This window comes from Polypterus senegalus, chromosome 10 (assembly GCF_016835505.1).
Source record: "Polypterus senegalus isolate Bchr_013 chromosome 10, ASM1683550v1, whole genome shotgun sequence".
In the NCBI taxonomy this organism is placed as follows: Eukaryota; Metazoa; Chordata; class Cladistia; order Polypteriformes; family Polypteridae; genus Polypterus; species Polypterus senegalus.
Genome location: NC_053163.1, coordinates 178651253 through 178667015, shown reverse-complemented (window position 1 = coordinate 178667015; position 15763 = coordinate 178651253). Strand labels below are relative to the sequence as shown.

Below are 15763 nucleotides of genomic sequence, written 5' to 3'. Positions count from 1 at the left end.
TTTTGTGGCAGTTTTTGAAGGCCTCTGCTCTTTCCTGTATGGTTCTAACTCTTGTTCATAAAATAGGTAAGTGGTCCAGCCACCCCACCTGTGTAGAGAAGGTCTAGTTGTTGTATTTCAGCCAGGGTTCTTCAGATTTTTGTTGTATGTCTTCTTTGTTCATTATTCATTTTTTTGTTTGTAATAATTTCATATATACACTCCTTTAATGTGGGTAATGAGATCATTCACAACTTTGTGAAGGCCAGTAGGATTTTCTGCACTGTGGTGTGCTATGCTGGTAACATCACTTCAAGAGAGGCCCACCAAAACAACAAGCTAATTACAGGACAGGCTCAGTTATAAGAGGAACTTAAATATTCACTCTTAGGGAGGAACATCTACAGTCTGTTCCAGGGATGAAGCACAGAGCCATACCTCCTGTTCTGGGAAATGTATTACTGAACAGTCCCTTGTGCTGGCCCGTCAGATCCTCTCCCGAAAGCCTTCACCTCATTCACATGAAAATACTTTTTCCAGACATGAACCTGAGTTCACCTGGCGTTTCCCATGTGGGATGAATAGCGTTCCCTCTTCCTTTTTGTTATGGTGTCTGCTTCTCCCTCTGGTCTGGCGCTCTCTTCCTCTACAGTCTGTTTGGCCCTCCAAGTCAGGTGACCCCTTCCCCATGTACCATTGGCCGGCCTTACACATTCAGCCATTCCACTATTACCAGTAATGGGGAAAGGTGCAAACCTGCCAGTGACACCCCCACATATCCGAGACAACCATTACACAGTCTACCATAAATACCTGATAGATGGTGTGATAAACCCAGGGTGTCAGCAAGCCCCAAACCCCAACACGATCACCCTTAAACAGTCCAAGGTTCAAATAATGGAAGGGTTTTTTTTTATAAGTACCTCCAAAAATGTTACACAAGCACAAAACAAAGTTTTTCTCTCCACAATACTTCCTTCCTACCGCACTACGCTCCTCCACTCAAGCGTAGCTTCACTACCTCCCAGTTCCAACTCGCCTGGATAAGGGAGTGCAGTCCCTTTTATTACAGACCCGGGAGTACCAGGTCACACAGAAGTCCATTATAACAGGGAGCTTGTCTCCCCGCAGCCTCCTCTCGTGGCCCCCAGTGACTCCAGCAGGTCTACACTGCTGAACTGCATCTCTCAGCATGCCTTGCTAGTTTCGTAGGGGGCAGCGACATCTGGGGCTACTGCCATCTACCATGCTGAGGGAATAAAAAGCTTTAAGAGACATCTTTCTTTCCTAGTGAGCTGGTCGTCCATCCCCTTTGGTCCTATAGCCTGGGTAAGGAACCATCCCCTCTCCTAGCTGGGCTGTCCGTCCAGCCCATGTGGCATCTACAATGGATTGCTGTTGAGTTCTCATCCTTACAACAGAGGAGTTGTGAAGCTCTGTTAGAGTGACCATTGTGTTCTTGGTCACTTCAACGTGTCCAAGACCCTTCTTACCCGGTTACTCAGTTTAGCCAGATGGCCAACTCAAGGAAGAATCCTGCTGGTTCCTAATGTCTTTCATTTCCAAATTATTGAGGACTCTGTGCTCCTGGGAACACTCAGAACTTTCAAAATGTTTAGATCTGTTCCTTACCAGAATTTGATTGGGATGGGCTACTGAGAGTTCCTTTGACTTTATGACTTGGATTTTGTCCTGACATGCAGTGTGAAATGTGGGACCCCCTGTACACAAGGCACACTTGCATCTTTCTAAACGATGTTCGCTCAATTCAGTTTTGCCACAAGTGGACCTCCAGTCAAGTTCTATGCTCATCTCAGGGAGAATTAAAGAAAACAGGAAGCACCTGACCACAATTTGGAGGCCCACAGCAAAGGGTCTGAATACTTTGTGATGCACGGCCGGCGTTTCAGTCCGGCCGGGACGTCCCTCAACTGAAGAAACCAGCTTTTTCAGGGCAATACATCCTACAGGACGCTAGATGGCAGCTTCCCTGGATGGAAATGGTTCTCCGGATTCCCTCAGGGCAGCATGGAACATGGAGTCCAGTTTCATCAGTCCTGTTGGGTGCCGTAGATGCTGCTAGGGGGAGCTCACCAAGAACCAGGGAGATATTTTTGTGACGTTAATCCGGAAGTACTTAGGAGTCATGAGGACGGAAATCCGCAGTACTTCTGGAATACCTGAAGAAGGCGTTTGACCCGGAGACGGAAAACTTCCAGATCATAGACTTTAAAAGGATTGTGGGAAATCCCAGCAGATCGAGCCGGAGTTGAGTGGTAGAAGACGGAGCTGCTGGGAGTGGAGGATTGTTAGTGATTATTGATTATTATTATTATTGTATTGATTGAGAATTGTGGATTGTGCGGTGCTTGGTGCACTTTATTCAAGAATAATATTAAAAATTCTTCTTGTGCTTTTACATGTGTGTCTTGGAGTCTTGGATGTCTGTCTGGTGGGTTCAACGGAGAAACAGCGCCTCTAGCGTCTACAACTTCTATAATTAAGGGATTTCAGGTTTTAATAAATTTGCAAACCTTTCTGAAAACAAGTTTTCAATTTGTCATAATGGGTACTGAATGTAGATTGATTGACAAAAATCTACAACACAATAAGGTGCGCAGAAAATGAAGGGGTCTGAACACTTTCTGAATCCACTGTGAACGTGTTTAGCCTTGAACGTAAATTTTTTTTAGGCCGTTTTAAACTTTTAAAGCCCCCTTAGCCTTTTCCTTTCCTTTTTATGCTTTACAGAGTTCCCTGTTTAGTGTCATTTTCCAGAGTGCAGGCACAGCAGCTCTTTTCCTCAGGGATTTCAACCTTTAACCCCTATTGAATAATTTCCCTCAGTCCATTTTCAAGTAGTTGGGTAAGGAAAATAAAAACATCCCTGAGAGACGTGAAGGATGTCACCTGTCACAATGTATTTCTTTGAACAGGACCTGAATCTTTCAGTGTGTCTGTCTTTGTTCAATGCGAGTGTGCGTACTGTGTGTGCTGTGAGGGACCACCAGGATGACACCGGCCATAAGAAATAAAGGAAAAATGATTAATCCGTTCCTATGAAAAAAAAATCATATTGTTATTGGCATATTATACATTGATGGGGTTGTATAAAATAATTGAAACACTGCTTAATACTAAAATACATAAATACAAAAGCAATTAAATGAAATAAATGAAAATTTAACCTCACTTTACTTTTTAATAACGTCTTTGTTTTTCACAAGGGTGGTGCAGTGGTAGCGCTGCTGCCTCGCAGTTAGGAGACCTGGGTTCACTTCCCGGGTTCTCCCTTTGTTGAGTTTGCATGTTCTCCCCGTGTCTGCGTGGGTTTCCTCCGGTGCTCGGTTTTCTCCCACAGTCCAAAAACATGCAGGTTAGGTGGACTGGCGATTCTAAATTGACCCTAGTGTGTGCTTGAGTGTGTCCTGCGGTGGGTTGGCACCCTGCCCAGGATTGGTTCCTGCCTTGTGCCCTGTGTTGGCTGGGATTGGCTCCAGCAGACCCCTGTGACTCTGTGTTCGGATTCAGTGGGATGGATGGATGTTTTTCACAATCGTAGATACCGTTGTTCTCGGCATGTCCCAGATACACATGCCACCTTCATACTTTTCAACAATCAATTCAAATTTACACGAAAAAACACAAAATCACATGAAAATTCACATTGAGTTATAGCGCGGGTTGTTCACTGAATGCTAGCAACTGGCGCATTGACGCTAGGGCAGTCGTGACTTTGCCTCGAGAGAGGTAAACAAGGGTAGCGTGTGTGTTCTAGCACGCGAGTCGTATTCCAAACAAAGGTCGTATACCAAGCTAAATTTTTGCCCAAACAGGACGTATACCAAGTTGGACTTATTCCAAAGCAGACGATACCGAGGTACCACTGTATTTTACTTTCACCATTTCCATTATATTTACCACTAGCAAAATACCCAGCTCAGAGCGGAGAAGTAGTGTGTTAAAGAAGTAATGAAAAAGAAAAGGAAACATTTTGAAAATAACGTAACATGATTGTCAATGTAATTGTTTTGTCACTGTTATGAGTGTTGCTGTCATATATATATATATATTATATATTGTGGCATCCGGCCGGGCTGGAGCCGCTGGGACGCCTAGGAGGACCGGAGGAGGGCTTGTGCCTCCTCCAGACTGCAGCGTCCGCCCTGGTTATGTTGGGGGCCTCGGGTAAAGGGCTTGGAAGCCCAGCCTTGTAGGGACCCGTGGCCACCGCCAGGCGGCGCCCCGGTGCTTGGATATCTGGAGCCCAGCACTTCCGCCACACCAGGAAGTGCTGGGGAAGACGACAGGGGACACCGGACGGCTTCGGTGCACAGCCGCACTTCCGCCACACTGGGGCGTGTCTGCGGAGGAGTGCCGGAAGCAGCTGGAGCCCATCCGGGTTCCTATTTAAGGGCTGCCTCCCTTCAGTCGATGGCGGAAGTCGGTTGGAAGAGAGATGGAGCTGGAAAGAGGACTGAGGTGGCCAGGAGAGAGAGGCATTTTGACTGTGTGGCCTGGACATTTGGGGGAATGGTGCAATAGGCACTGGGACATGTACTGATTGAACCTGTAAATATTGTAAATAAAGGGTGTGCTGGGTGAACTAATGTTGTCCGTTTGTCTGTGTCCGGTTCAAGTCCACTATATATATATATATATATATATATACATACACACACACACATATATATATATACACATATATATATATATATATATATATATATATATATATATATATATATATATATATATATATATATATATATACACCCTTTGGGGTGCGAGCAGCTGTTGCTGGGGTGCCAGAATCCATCGAGGAAGAAAAATGAAAAACATTTGTACAAAACCTTAATTTATCTATCCATTCCTAAATAATTAAATGGGCAGGCTATTTCGTATCAGTGCTACACGCTGCTTGTTAAAACAGATGACTCCCGCTCTTACGTGCACTTGCTGTGTGGGTATTATGAACTATCGTATCTGTTCAAGTTCTATTTAAATTTTAAATAGAAGGAATTTTTATTTGGTCGACAGAAATATGTTTAGTAGGAATGTAAGTTAAATTTAGTCATCATTGCATAAATTTTTATTCACCATAGAAATTTAAAGACTAAATTCAACTTACATTACTACCAAAGATATTTCTGTCGACTAAATAGAACCTACTTATATCCAAATAGAACTTGAAAAGATATATTTTTTCGAATCTGATCGCACATTGTAGAGCGACTTGACACGCACCACATCGAGCCTGCGAGCTATTGAGCTGTCGCCTGCCTGCCTCAATAAGTCACCCTCGCTTCGCTCTTACTTTTTTACCGTTCATTTAATCATGGGTAGTCGCGAAAAAATTTGAAAATGTAAGGAAGATTACACTGAGTATGGCTTTGCCAAAACAATTATTGATGGCGAATAAAGTATCCATTATTCATAAAGCTTCAATTGGTGATCTGTTTTTCTGCGTTAACCTCATATTTTTTCATACTACTTCTCAAACCAAGGGGGTGCCAGGGTAAAATGAATCGGGAAGCGCTGATTTATATATATTGAATATACTAAAATAGTTTTACTGTCAAATAATGGGCCCGTGTTTCGCCCTAATTCTGGGCTCATCAGGCGTACACACTCACTGCACCCCCTGTCGGGAATCGAACCTCGGACGTCAGTGCTAGAAGCGAAGCCTCTCATGTTGCGCCACGGCGTGTCATTTGTTTATTTCACAGTATGTAGATGTAGATATATATATATATATGATAACTCCTGTAGCCACAATAAATGCCTTTATTGAATAGACAAACCGGGGTGAACAAGTTCCTTTCTACTGCAGCCACAGCCGCGACATATAAAAAACATCAATAATAACTCAAACTTGCAATATTATTTAGGAAAATCGCAAAACATTTTACTCACCAAAAATTTGGATTATTTGTAAACAAAATCCATCCCCCTCTCTTTCCTTAAAAACAGTTCAATTACTCTGTCGTACGGATTATCCGTGCGCTTCAGTTCCATCAAAATGTCCCTTTCTATCGCATTCGAAGCTAATGCTGAAATGCGAACCCGCCCTATGGTATTTCTGGCATTAGTTTGAATTCGCTTTAGGGCTGAAAATGTCCGCTCGACAGAAGCAGTGTACACGGGAATACTCACCGCCAAATAGACCAATGTGAACAGCTGCCCCATGCTCTCATTCAGATTTTTCTGATGAAGGAAGTCAAGGAGATAAGTGGGAGATTTTCCTAAAAAATCATCCATGGCATACATTACAGTCAGTTCTGTTTTTAGCCAAGACAGATCAAAAAACGTTCCGTGGCTCTTGTGTTAAACTGGAGAAGGCTGCATGTGTGAAATTTTTCTTGTATTCCCGAAACTTCTGGGGCTCGAGGAGCGTGACAAACATCAGGTTTTCGTGGTCTTGAAATCTGGTCTGTGTCTGGCAAATAATATTGTCCAGAATCCTGCCATGGAGTTGGCCGTATTGCACGTGAGGACGCTTGGAGCGCTTGTGGTGCGTTCAGTGGCCTTGTAGAGTTCCTCATATCAGCTTCTATCCAATCAGATAGATAGATAGATAGATACTTTATTAATCCCAAGGGGAAATTCACATAATCACACAATCAATGGATCTGAATACGGTGATGTTGCCACACGCCTGCTAGAGGGCCCTACTGACACCAACTCAAAATCTGATTGGTTGAAGCAACAGGTTAATCGACATTTATTCTGTGTGTGTGGAAACCTCTCTGCCTGGCAGCAAATGATGGCGGAAATGTGATTGGTTAAATGCTTTAATACGAAACTCCGCCTCCCACGGCTATCGAGCTACAGTCTATTCTCTCTGCCTGGCAACAAATGATGGGTGAAATGTGATTGGTTAAATGCTTTAATACGAAACTCCGCCTCCCATGGCTATTGAGCTGCAGTCTATTACAGTACAGTATATGGACGAAAATACGTTCCAGTTATGACCATTGAGCGTAGAATTTCGAAATGAAACCTGTCCAACTGTTGTAAGTAAGCTGTAAGGAATGAGTCTGCCAAATGTCAGCCTTCTACCTACACGGGAAGTTGGAGAATTAGTGATGAGTCAGTCATTGAATGAGTCAGTCAGTGAGGGCTTTGCCTTTTATTAGTATAGATTAAATTTGCTGACAGTGTAAAAATGTTTTTAAATTGCATTTCATGTTATATAAAAAAAAAGCAATAATATAATAAAAGCAGGCTGCATTGAGTTAGCTAAGACTGAGCTATACAGGAGTTGATTATCAAAACAGCGGCCTGCATTCTGCTCCAGCAGCTCAGCCCTTATCAGTAAAGCTGCGTGCTACGCTGACCAGCACAGCTGCCTATGATTTTAGTCTTACTGCATGCTGGTGTAACAAGCAATTATTAATTGAGCAGATCAGTTTCTCATATGTGGGTCATCCTAGTTCCAATTTAATGATGAGGACTGATTAATTAAAAGGCCTACAATTTTTATTAAATCAAGATTAGGAATGTGAGAAATGTAAAACACGATCAGGTGATGGTCATCTCCGGGCCCCATATGGCCTTCGAGACCTAATGATTGTTATGAAAAGACTGAGTATTATTATTAGGGGAAAGAAGTTTACAAGGCAAGGTAATTGTTACGAAAACAGGTACAGCACGAGGTCATTATTGTGAAGATAGCATGTACAACATGGGGATGTTTTGTGATTAGAACTGAAGTAACAATGAATCGATTCCTATGCTGTGCTATAAAGTCTGCCTTTCTGAAGACTCTGCTCGTTTTTTACTCAAGATTTCTCCAAAACACTGGGCGTTGAACTTAGCAGCTCTGCCATGGAAACCCAATTCACCTGATGCACAGTTGATGTGCGAATGTTCCTTCCAGACGTAGTTTGGGACATTGCCGTGAGTGATTTTGACACACTTCAACTCCTATGTGAGTTTGTGTGGTCTTCCATTTCATGACTGATGCAGTTACTCCTTGACATTTCATAATAATAACATTTATGGATGACCAGGGCAGAACTGGCAGAGCAGAATTTTCATATACTAACCTGTAGTAAAGGTGGCATCCTCTGACAGTGCCACGTTTCAAGTCACTGAGCTGTTCAGTATGACCCGTTCTATTGCCGATGGTAATTGCTTCACTTTATGCTCCTGTTAACAATGAAACCCAGAACTCAATAATTTGGTGGGTTCTGTACGTACCATACTATACTTTTGTCTATCCTTCCTTCTTTCAGAGATACCAGGAGGCACACTCATCTATGCATTACAGTCTTCTGACACACTACTACCTTTATTCTAGTGCAGTTAGGGGAGGATTCAGCTCTTTAAAATGGGCAGATGCTGTGTAATATCTTTATTTCTTAAAACAGCTGTAATAATTCCAATTCCCAAGAAATCTGGTGCTGATCCCTACAACCAAAATAATTATTGTCCAATCTCAAATTTACCTTTCCTTTCAAAAACAATTGAAAAAACGGTTGCTGAGCAGGTTCATTCTTACCTTACTGGTAATCATTTGAACAATTTCAGTCTGGCCTTCGTCCATTTCACCGTAGAGAGACGGCCCTGGTTAAAATCACCAATGACCCGCTGATGGCAGCTGACTCTGGGCTGTTAACCACACTTGTGCTCCTTGATCGGAGCTCTGCCTTTGATTCTTCTTGAGAGATTCAAATCGATTGGTATTATTGGCACTCCACATGCCTGGTTTAAATCATATCTCTCTCTGATCTTGCACAGTTTGTACAATTAAAAAATTTCAGATCACAAGTTTGCCCAGTGGTTAGTGATGTTCCCCAGGGCTCTGTCTTGGGTCCCCTTCTATTTATTATTTGCTTCACAGCGGAGAAGTAGTGTGTTAAAGAAGTTATGAAAAAGAAAAGGAAACATTTTAAAAATAAGGCAACATGATTGTCAATGTAATTGTCGTAGGCTTATTTTAGCAGTGAGAGTGAATTTGATGATTGTAACGAAAAGGCAGGAGTCACCAGCAGGAAGACGTGAAGGAAGGCCAACAATAACAGGCTTGAAGCGGTGGAGTAAAGAAGAAGTGAGCAGTGAGCATGACAAACAGCTGAGGAAAGTAAGGAAGCGAGTGAAGAGGCACATGAGTGTGGGATGTCGTTAATGTATTTAGGCAGGGAGCCAACCACGTGGTAGATGCACGGACAGCGGCCATGCGGAAAAAGGAAGGGGGACCGGGGGCAGCCCTTGTGCGTCTCTGCCATGAAATAAAATGTCTGTTAGCGGAAATAAGGAATGAAACCGCCAAAAGGAGGGTCAGTTCTGAACGGCATAATGGTGAGAACCGTCAAAAAGAAGACGTTATTTTCGAAAGTTCGTTATGGGGCACGGTGCAAAATGAAACATACTTAACATTTGTAAGTACAGTGTAAAGGATGAGAATTAGAAATATTCAGAGGAGTTTGCTTCCAAGGTAAGGGAGCTGAAACTGGATACGGATGAAACCATGGTATCATTTGAAGTCACACCTCTCTTCACCAACATCCCCACCACTGCTGCATTAACAGCTGTAAGGAGGAGACTGGAAGAAGACAGCATCCTCACCAACAGGAGCAACCTTAACCTAGATCAAATCTGCTTACTCTTGGATCTGTGTTTGAACACCACTTACTTCTCGTACAGAGGTGACTTGTACAAACAGAGACATGGCTGTGATATGGGTTCCCCATTGTCACCCATTTTAGCCAACTTGTACATGGAAGAAATGGAGGAGAAAGCACTCAACTCTTTCCCAGGGATGACACCAACCCACTGGTTCAGATATGTTGATGACACCTGGGTAAAGATCAAGATCCGAGGTACAGGCCTTTACAGACCACATTAACTCAGTGGACACCATCATACAATACACCAGGGAAGACTCCAAAGATAACCTGCTGGCTTTCCTGGATTGTGCAGTCATCATTGGGACTGAGGGAAAGCTAGAAATAGAAATCTACAGAAAACCCACCCACACTGACCAGCATCTTTTGTTTGACTCACATCACCCACTACAACGCAAACTAGGAGTGATCAGGACTCTACACCACAGAGCAGAGAACATCCCCACTTCCACAAAGCTAAGAAGAAGGAAAACAGGCATCTGAAGACAGCCATTAAGACTTGCGGATATCCCAAGTGAGCCTTTAACAAGTCAGTATCTTGTTCCAGAAAAAGGACAACGGTACAGTTGGAGTCCCCGGACCAATGGAAGAACCTGGTTATTCCATACATGGCTGGTGTGTCCGAAACGTTAAAAGGGATTTTTGGTAAACACCACATACCTGTTAACTTCAAACCCACTAACACACTGAGACAGAGACTTGTCCACCCCAAAGACCGGATACCGAAACAGAAGAAGAGCAATGTACTATATGCTGTTCAATGCAGTGAAGAGTGTCCTGAACTGTACATTGGAGAGACCAAACAGCCCCTACAAAGGAGGATGGCCAAGCACAGAAGGAGTAACACCTCGGGGCCAGAATCAGCGGTGTACCTCCATTTGAAGGAGAAACGACACTCATTTGAGGACATTAACGTCCAGATATTGGATAGAGAAGACAAGTGGTTTGAGAGAAGGGAGAGGGAAGCATGTGCAAATCAACAACCCCTCACTCCACCTCAGGTGGAGGCCTTAGGCATAACTTGTTGTCAGTTTATCATGCTGCCCTTTCATCCATCCCACGGAAAATCAGGCCCAATTCACACCTCCAGCAGGTGGACCACTCTTAATGACCCACTCTATGGGGGGTAGGAGGGGCTGTCAAAAGGTGTGACGGTTACATCTACCCACACCTTCCCCTTCCTTTGTTTTACTCAACAAGCTTAATCAGGGCAGATATAAAGTTAAACTAACCTGGTGTTTCCTGAAGAGGCATTAGCTCTCTCGAATGTGTTCTTTTGAAATTGCGGCATATTAAGTAACTAAACAATATAGTAATATACCAGAAAAGGTGATATCCCTCCCATCATGATTATGGCGGTACAAGAATCACATGAGAAAAAATATACTTTAGCTTCCATTTACTGACGATTAACGCGGTTACAGACCGGAGGCGTATGACAGACTTTATCCAGGTGGGAATCTGGATCAACACAGTCAGCCATTTCTCGTCCCCACGCTGGGAGGTTTTTCGGAACTTTGCCGACTCGTGCCCCAAAGGGTCTGGCTGTTGTCCAAGCCTTTAAATAATGTCTTGCTTCACTTGCTGGTCTTCTCTGTCTCCAAGCAAGGGCTGAACTCCTCCTCCACAAAATACAGAAATATCATAGTGCTTACATGCCGGTTCTCATTCTCCCAACAAGGAAAGAAGATTCTGTGCTGACAGAGGACAGAAATACACCATTCTGTGTTTAAGCTGACTATACAGTCCTCCAGTTGTCTTTGGCTATCTAATCCAATGCTTGGCTAGCATTTCTAACTGCTGAACCCCTGTGTGCCAAATTTAACATGCACATGTGAATAAATCCATACCAGTGAGCATAGAGACAGTGACATTAATATTAAAGAAAAATGTAGTATAACACCTAGAAGATACAATTGTGGTCTTTAACAACATTCTTCAGACTGACGAAGCTGCTTGGATGAGCAGTGAAACGTATCTACCTAACAAGAAAGAAGTCCAGTTGCCATGGCTCCACTACCAGATATTGACTACTGATAATTCTCTAATCTCTTCTTCCTCCCAGGTTAAGATCTTAGGTGTTATTCTCGATAGTACCTTAAAATTGGAGGTGCATATTAATAATGTTACTCAGTCTGCATATTTCCATCTATGTAATCTCAGCCATTTATGTCCATCTCTTTCAGCTATTACCACTGCTATTTTTGTTGATGCTCTGGTTACATCTCGTATTGATTACGTAATTCTATCCTTTCTGGTCTTTCTCACAAACTGTTTTACAAACTACAATTGGTTCAGAATGCTGCCGCTCATCTCATTACCAGAACCCCTTCTATAGATCACATCACTCCTGTCCTTCATCTGGTTCACTGGCTCCCTATTAAATATCACATTGATTTTAAGATTCTGCTTTATTACTTACAAGACCCTCCATAAGTTGGCACCTCCTTATCTTTCTGATCTTCTTCACATCTCCATTCCTTCTTGTATTCTTAGATCTTCTTCCTCAGTCAATCTTATTATACCTCCTGCTCGCGTGGCTACCGTGGGGTTTAGAGCTTTCAGTAGAGTAGCCCCTCGCCTCTGGAACTCTCTCCCACAAGACATTCGTAATCCTGACTCTCTTCCTAACTTTAAATCTCATTTTAAAACACGTCTTATTAAGCTGTCTAAAAATTTTAGCTGATAAATTTATATTCAAGTTTATTATTGTATTTATTCTGGTTTTATTGTACTGTAATATTTTATTCATTTTATATTGTGTCTGTAAGATGTACTTGTGTGCCCAAAAGAAGCCTATAAATAAAAAAAATATTATTATTATTATTATTAATATGGATCCTGCGGTGGGTTGGCACCCTGCCCAGGATTGGTTCCTGCCTTGTGCCCTGTGTTGGCTGGGATTGGCTCCAGCAGACCCCCGTGACCCTGTGTTTGGATTCAGCGGGTTGGAAGATGGATGGATGGATGGATTAGTAATATGGAACCGAGCTGCTGCTTGCTGCTTATACAAATCTTTGTCGAGAGATCCCAAGGATTTGGAATCCTGCAACACTTTTTATTAGAAAGTGGGTCAAATCTTGTGATGTGGATGGAAGTGCAAACAGCTGTCCCAGAATTCTTTGGAATTGTCTCACAAGCCTTCAAATCAGCTCAAACCTGCAGACTGAAAATTCACAGCATCTGCCCGATTTAACTGTCATGATCATCAAAGCATTGAGTTTTCCCCATCTCTATAACTGAACGACCATGTTCTTTATTGATGTACTCATTATTACGCTAGAGAATAAAAGGCACATTACATGAGCAAGCAATGGAGGTAAAGTGAAAATTACTTAGTAATTTAAATTATTAATGTATGAGACTGTAATTTTTCAGATTTTGTGCCAGCTGCCAGCTGATGGTGTGCACAAGTAGCAATTACACTGCTACACCACAGACTGAAATGCTTCTGTTCATGTGGTATGTGTAATATATTAAAAATAAATAGTAAAAACAAACTGGAATATAGACACATAGGCATGTTTACATATAAACACTTGAGGACATTATCTACAGTCTCCATGTTATAAGATGTAATGACCAGCTGTATCTTTGCAATGATCTGCAGTGCAATTAAAAGTGCAGAAATCATATTGTAGTCAGATAGAAATGCTGGTGTTAGGTCAGCTTATTCAGAAGTAGTGGTGGCTGCGGCAGACAACGGTAACTAATGACGTGGGCTGATGAAGGAAGATGTAACGGGTCAGAGTCATATACAAGTCTGGCTGCCTGGGGGTTAAAGCTGTCTCTTAGTCCTGAGGGCCGCGATCTGCCACTCTGCTTTATTTACCTGGTGACAGGAGTGTGACAAGACCGCGTTTGAGGTGAGTGGAGTCTTTAACGATGTTCTATGCCCAGCTACAGACCCTGGCAATTTATGCGCCTTGCAATGCCATGAAGGCAGCCCTTTTACGGTCTATGAACAAATTTAAATTGCGTGTGCTGGGGATTAGGAATTTTAGAGCAGTTTTTGATATTTTGAACGATGCTTTCCCAGCACAAGGCAGAAGATGGGGAAAGGTCTGTTTGTAAATTAGACATGGTGGGGAGAGTTTTGAGGGTTAGCTCTTTGGGGAGGAGGGAACAGAGAACAGATACTTTCTGTTTGAGGCATTGAGACATTATCTTAATTCGACTAGAATTATATCCCCTATGTCAGGTTTGTCTTCATAAAGTCCCTGGCACTTTCCTCCACATGTTCTGGGAATGTCCTCTGGCTGTGGCTCTCTGGCACTATGTTGCTGAATCCCTCTCTATGATTCTTTCTTTCCCCCTTCCCTTGTCCCCTCAAGTTCTTCTCCTCCTAGACCTTTCTTCTCTTTCCTCACTTTCCTTTTCTGTCTCCCAGTTCACCAATGAATAAAGGATTTTATTTGTGTGAAACTCTTCACAACAAAGCGTTTTCCACACCACAGCCACATTCTAACTCAGCACTCAGTGACTCTGTCGTCTCTTTTCTGCTCATCCAGCAAGCTTTGTCCTCCTCCACCCTGCTCCGGCTCCCTGAACTCCAGCAGGCTGCTCCCTTTATATAACACCAGGGAGTACTTCCAGCATCCTGAAACTGTGGCCCGGGAGACAGAGTAAGACAGAGTAAGGCTCACTAGTCCCATCAGCACCCCATGAGCCTATGGACTATAGTCCCCAATGTTCCCTGTGGAAATCTGTAGCAGTAGCGATGCCTTAACCCATGGAGGCTGCCATCTAGAACCTTGAGGGGAGACGATGCCCTAAGAACGCTAACTTCACCTGTCCTTCCACACCACTGACATCCCAGCCGGGCAAGGATCCCAGCACAGCTCTGACCAGAATTTCTGTCCCCTCATGGCATCCTTCACAGGCTATACAAGAACATCAACAATGTTGATGTTGTCATTGTTGTGGTATGTCCTAGTAAGTTCCTTATCTGATGGGAAAGCCAAAGAATTTGAATTTTCTCACGCTGTACACCTCAGGCCGTCCTGTTTTATTATGAGCAGGGTCACGGAGGAGACTGAGCTTTTCTGAAAACGTCTGAGGCACAAGACAGGAACAATCTCTGGAGCATTCATTGTGAAGAAAACAGGCCCAATTTTGGGCTTTACTCTCATTAAGTTTGAGTGTGTGTCCCATACACTCTTGATGGAACCAAGTCTTTCCATCTTGGTTCTCATTATAATATTATTCTTTATGCTATTGTGAAGTGGCAACAAGTATGTGCAAGTCAGAGCAATATCCTACAGTATCTTGTAATGCTTTCCTTCATCTTCTTCTTTGATTATTACTATCATTATTAATATCTCCACTCCCTCTCATGGCAATGATGCATGCTGGAGCTTTCACCAGAAGTCAACTAGACCTCTCATGCTTTGAACTTGTATTCCATTCCAGGGAGTGTGATCTTCTGGATTTCTTTCACACCGACCCTACACAGGAGTTTGTCCGGCTGCTCTTGGAACCCGGTCTTGATGGTTTCCAGTCCACTTGGTAGTATTGGAGCCACTCTTATCGTCGTGTCTCACAATCTGACTTTGTTTTCTAGGTCTTAATACTTGACAATCTGCTCATCCTCCTTACTCAGGATGTTGTTATTATCCTGGATCATCACATCAATAAAGTGCACGACTTGCTCTAATTATTATTATTATTATTATTATTATTATTTCCACTTCTCTTCATTGCACCGAGGCACTCTGGAGCTTTCACCACCGGTCAACTAGCCTTCTCAGGCTTTGAACTCAGCGTACTTTTCATCTGAAAACTCATCTAGGAAAGTAAGTCATGCCGAGGGATGTGATCTTCTGGATTTCTTTCGCACTGACCCTGCAAAGGAGTTTGCTTGGTAGCTCTTGGAACCCCGTTTTGATGGTTTCCAGTCCACTTAGTACTACTGGAGCCACTCTTGTCCTTATATTCAACAGTCTGGCGTCATTTTCCAGGTCTTACTACTTGACGATCTGCTCAGCCTCGTTGCTCGGGACATTGTAGTTAACTGGGATTATCACATTGATTAAGACACACAACTTGCTCTAATTCTTCTTCTTCTTCTTCTTCTTCTTGTTATTATTATTATTATATTTGTGGTGCAGCCTTAGAGTTAGTATCAGAAGTCTATAAAATGCCTTGATGAG

The 15763-nt window shown here is 42.9% G+C and overlaps 1 pseudogene; it reads left to right on the top strand.

Annotated features, from left to right (window-relative positions):
* The first annotated feature begins 9243 nt into the window (after nt 1–9243).
* LOC120538323 lies at nt 9244–15123 on the top strand (annotated as a pseudogene).
* Nucleotides 15124–15763: the final 640 nt, after the last annotated feature.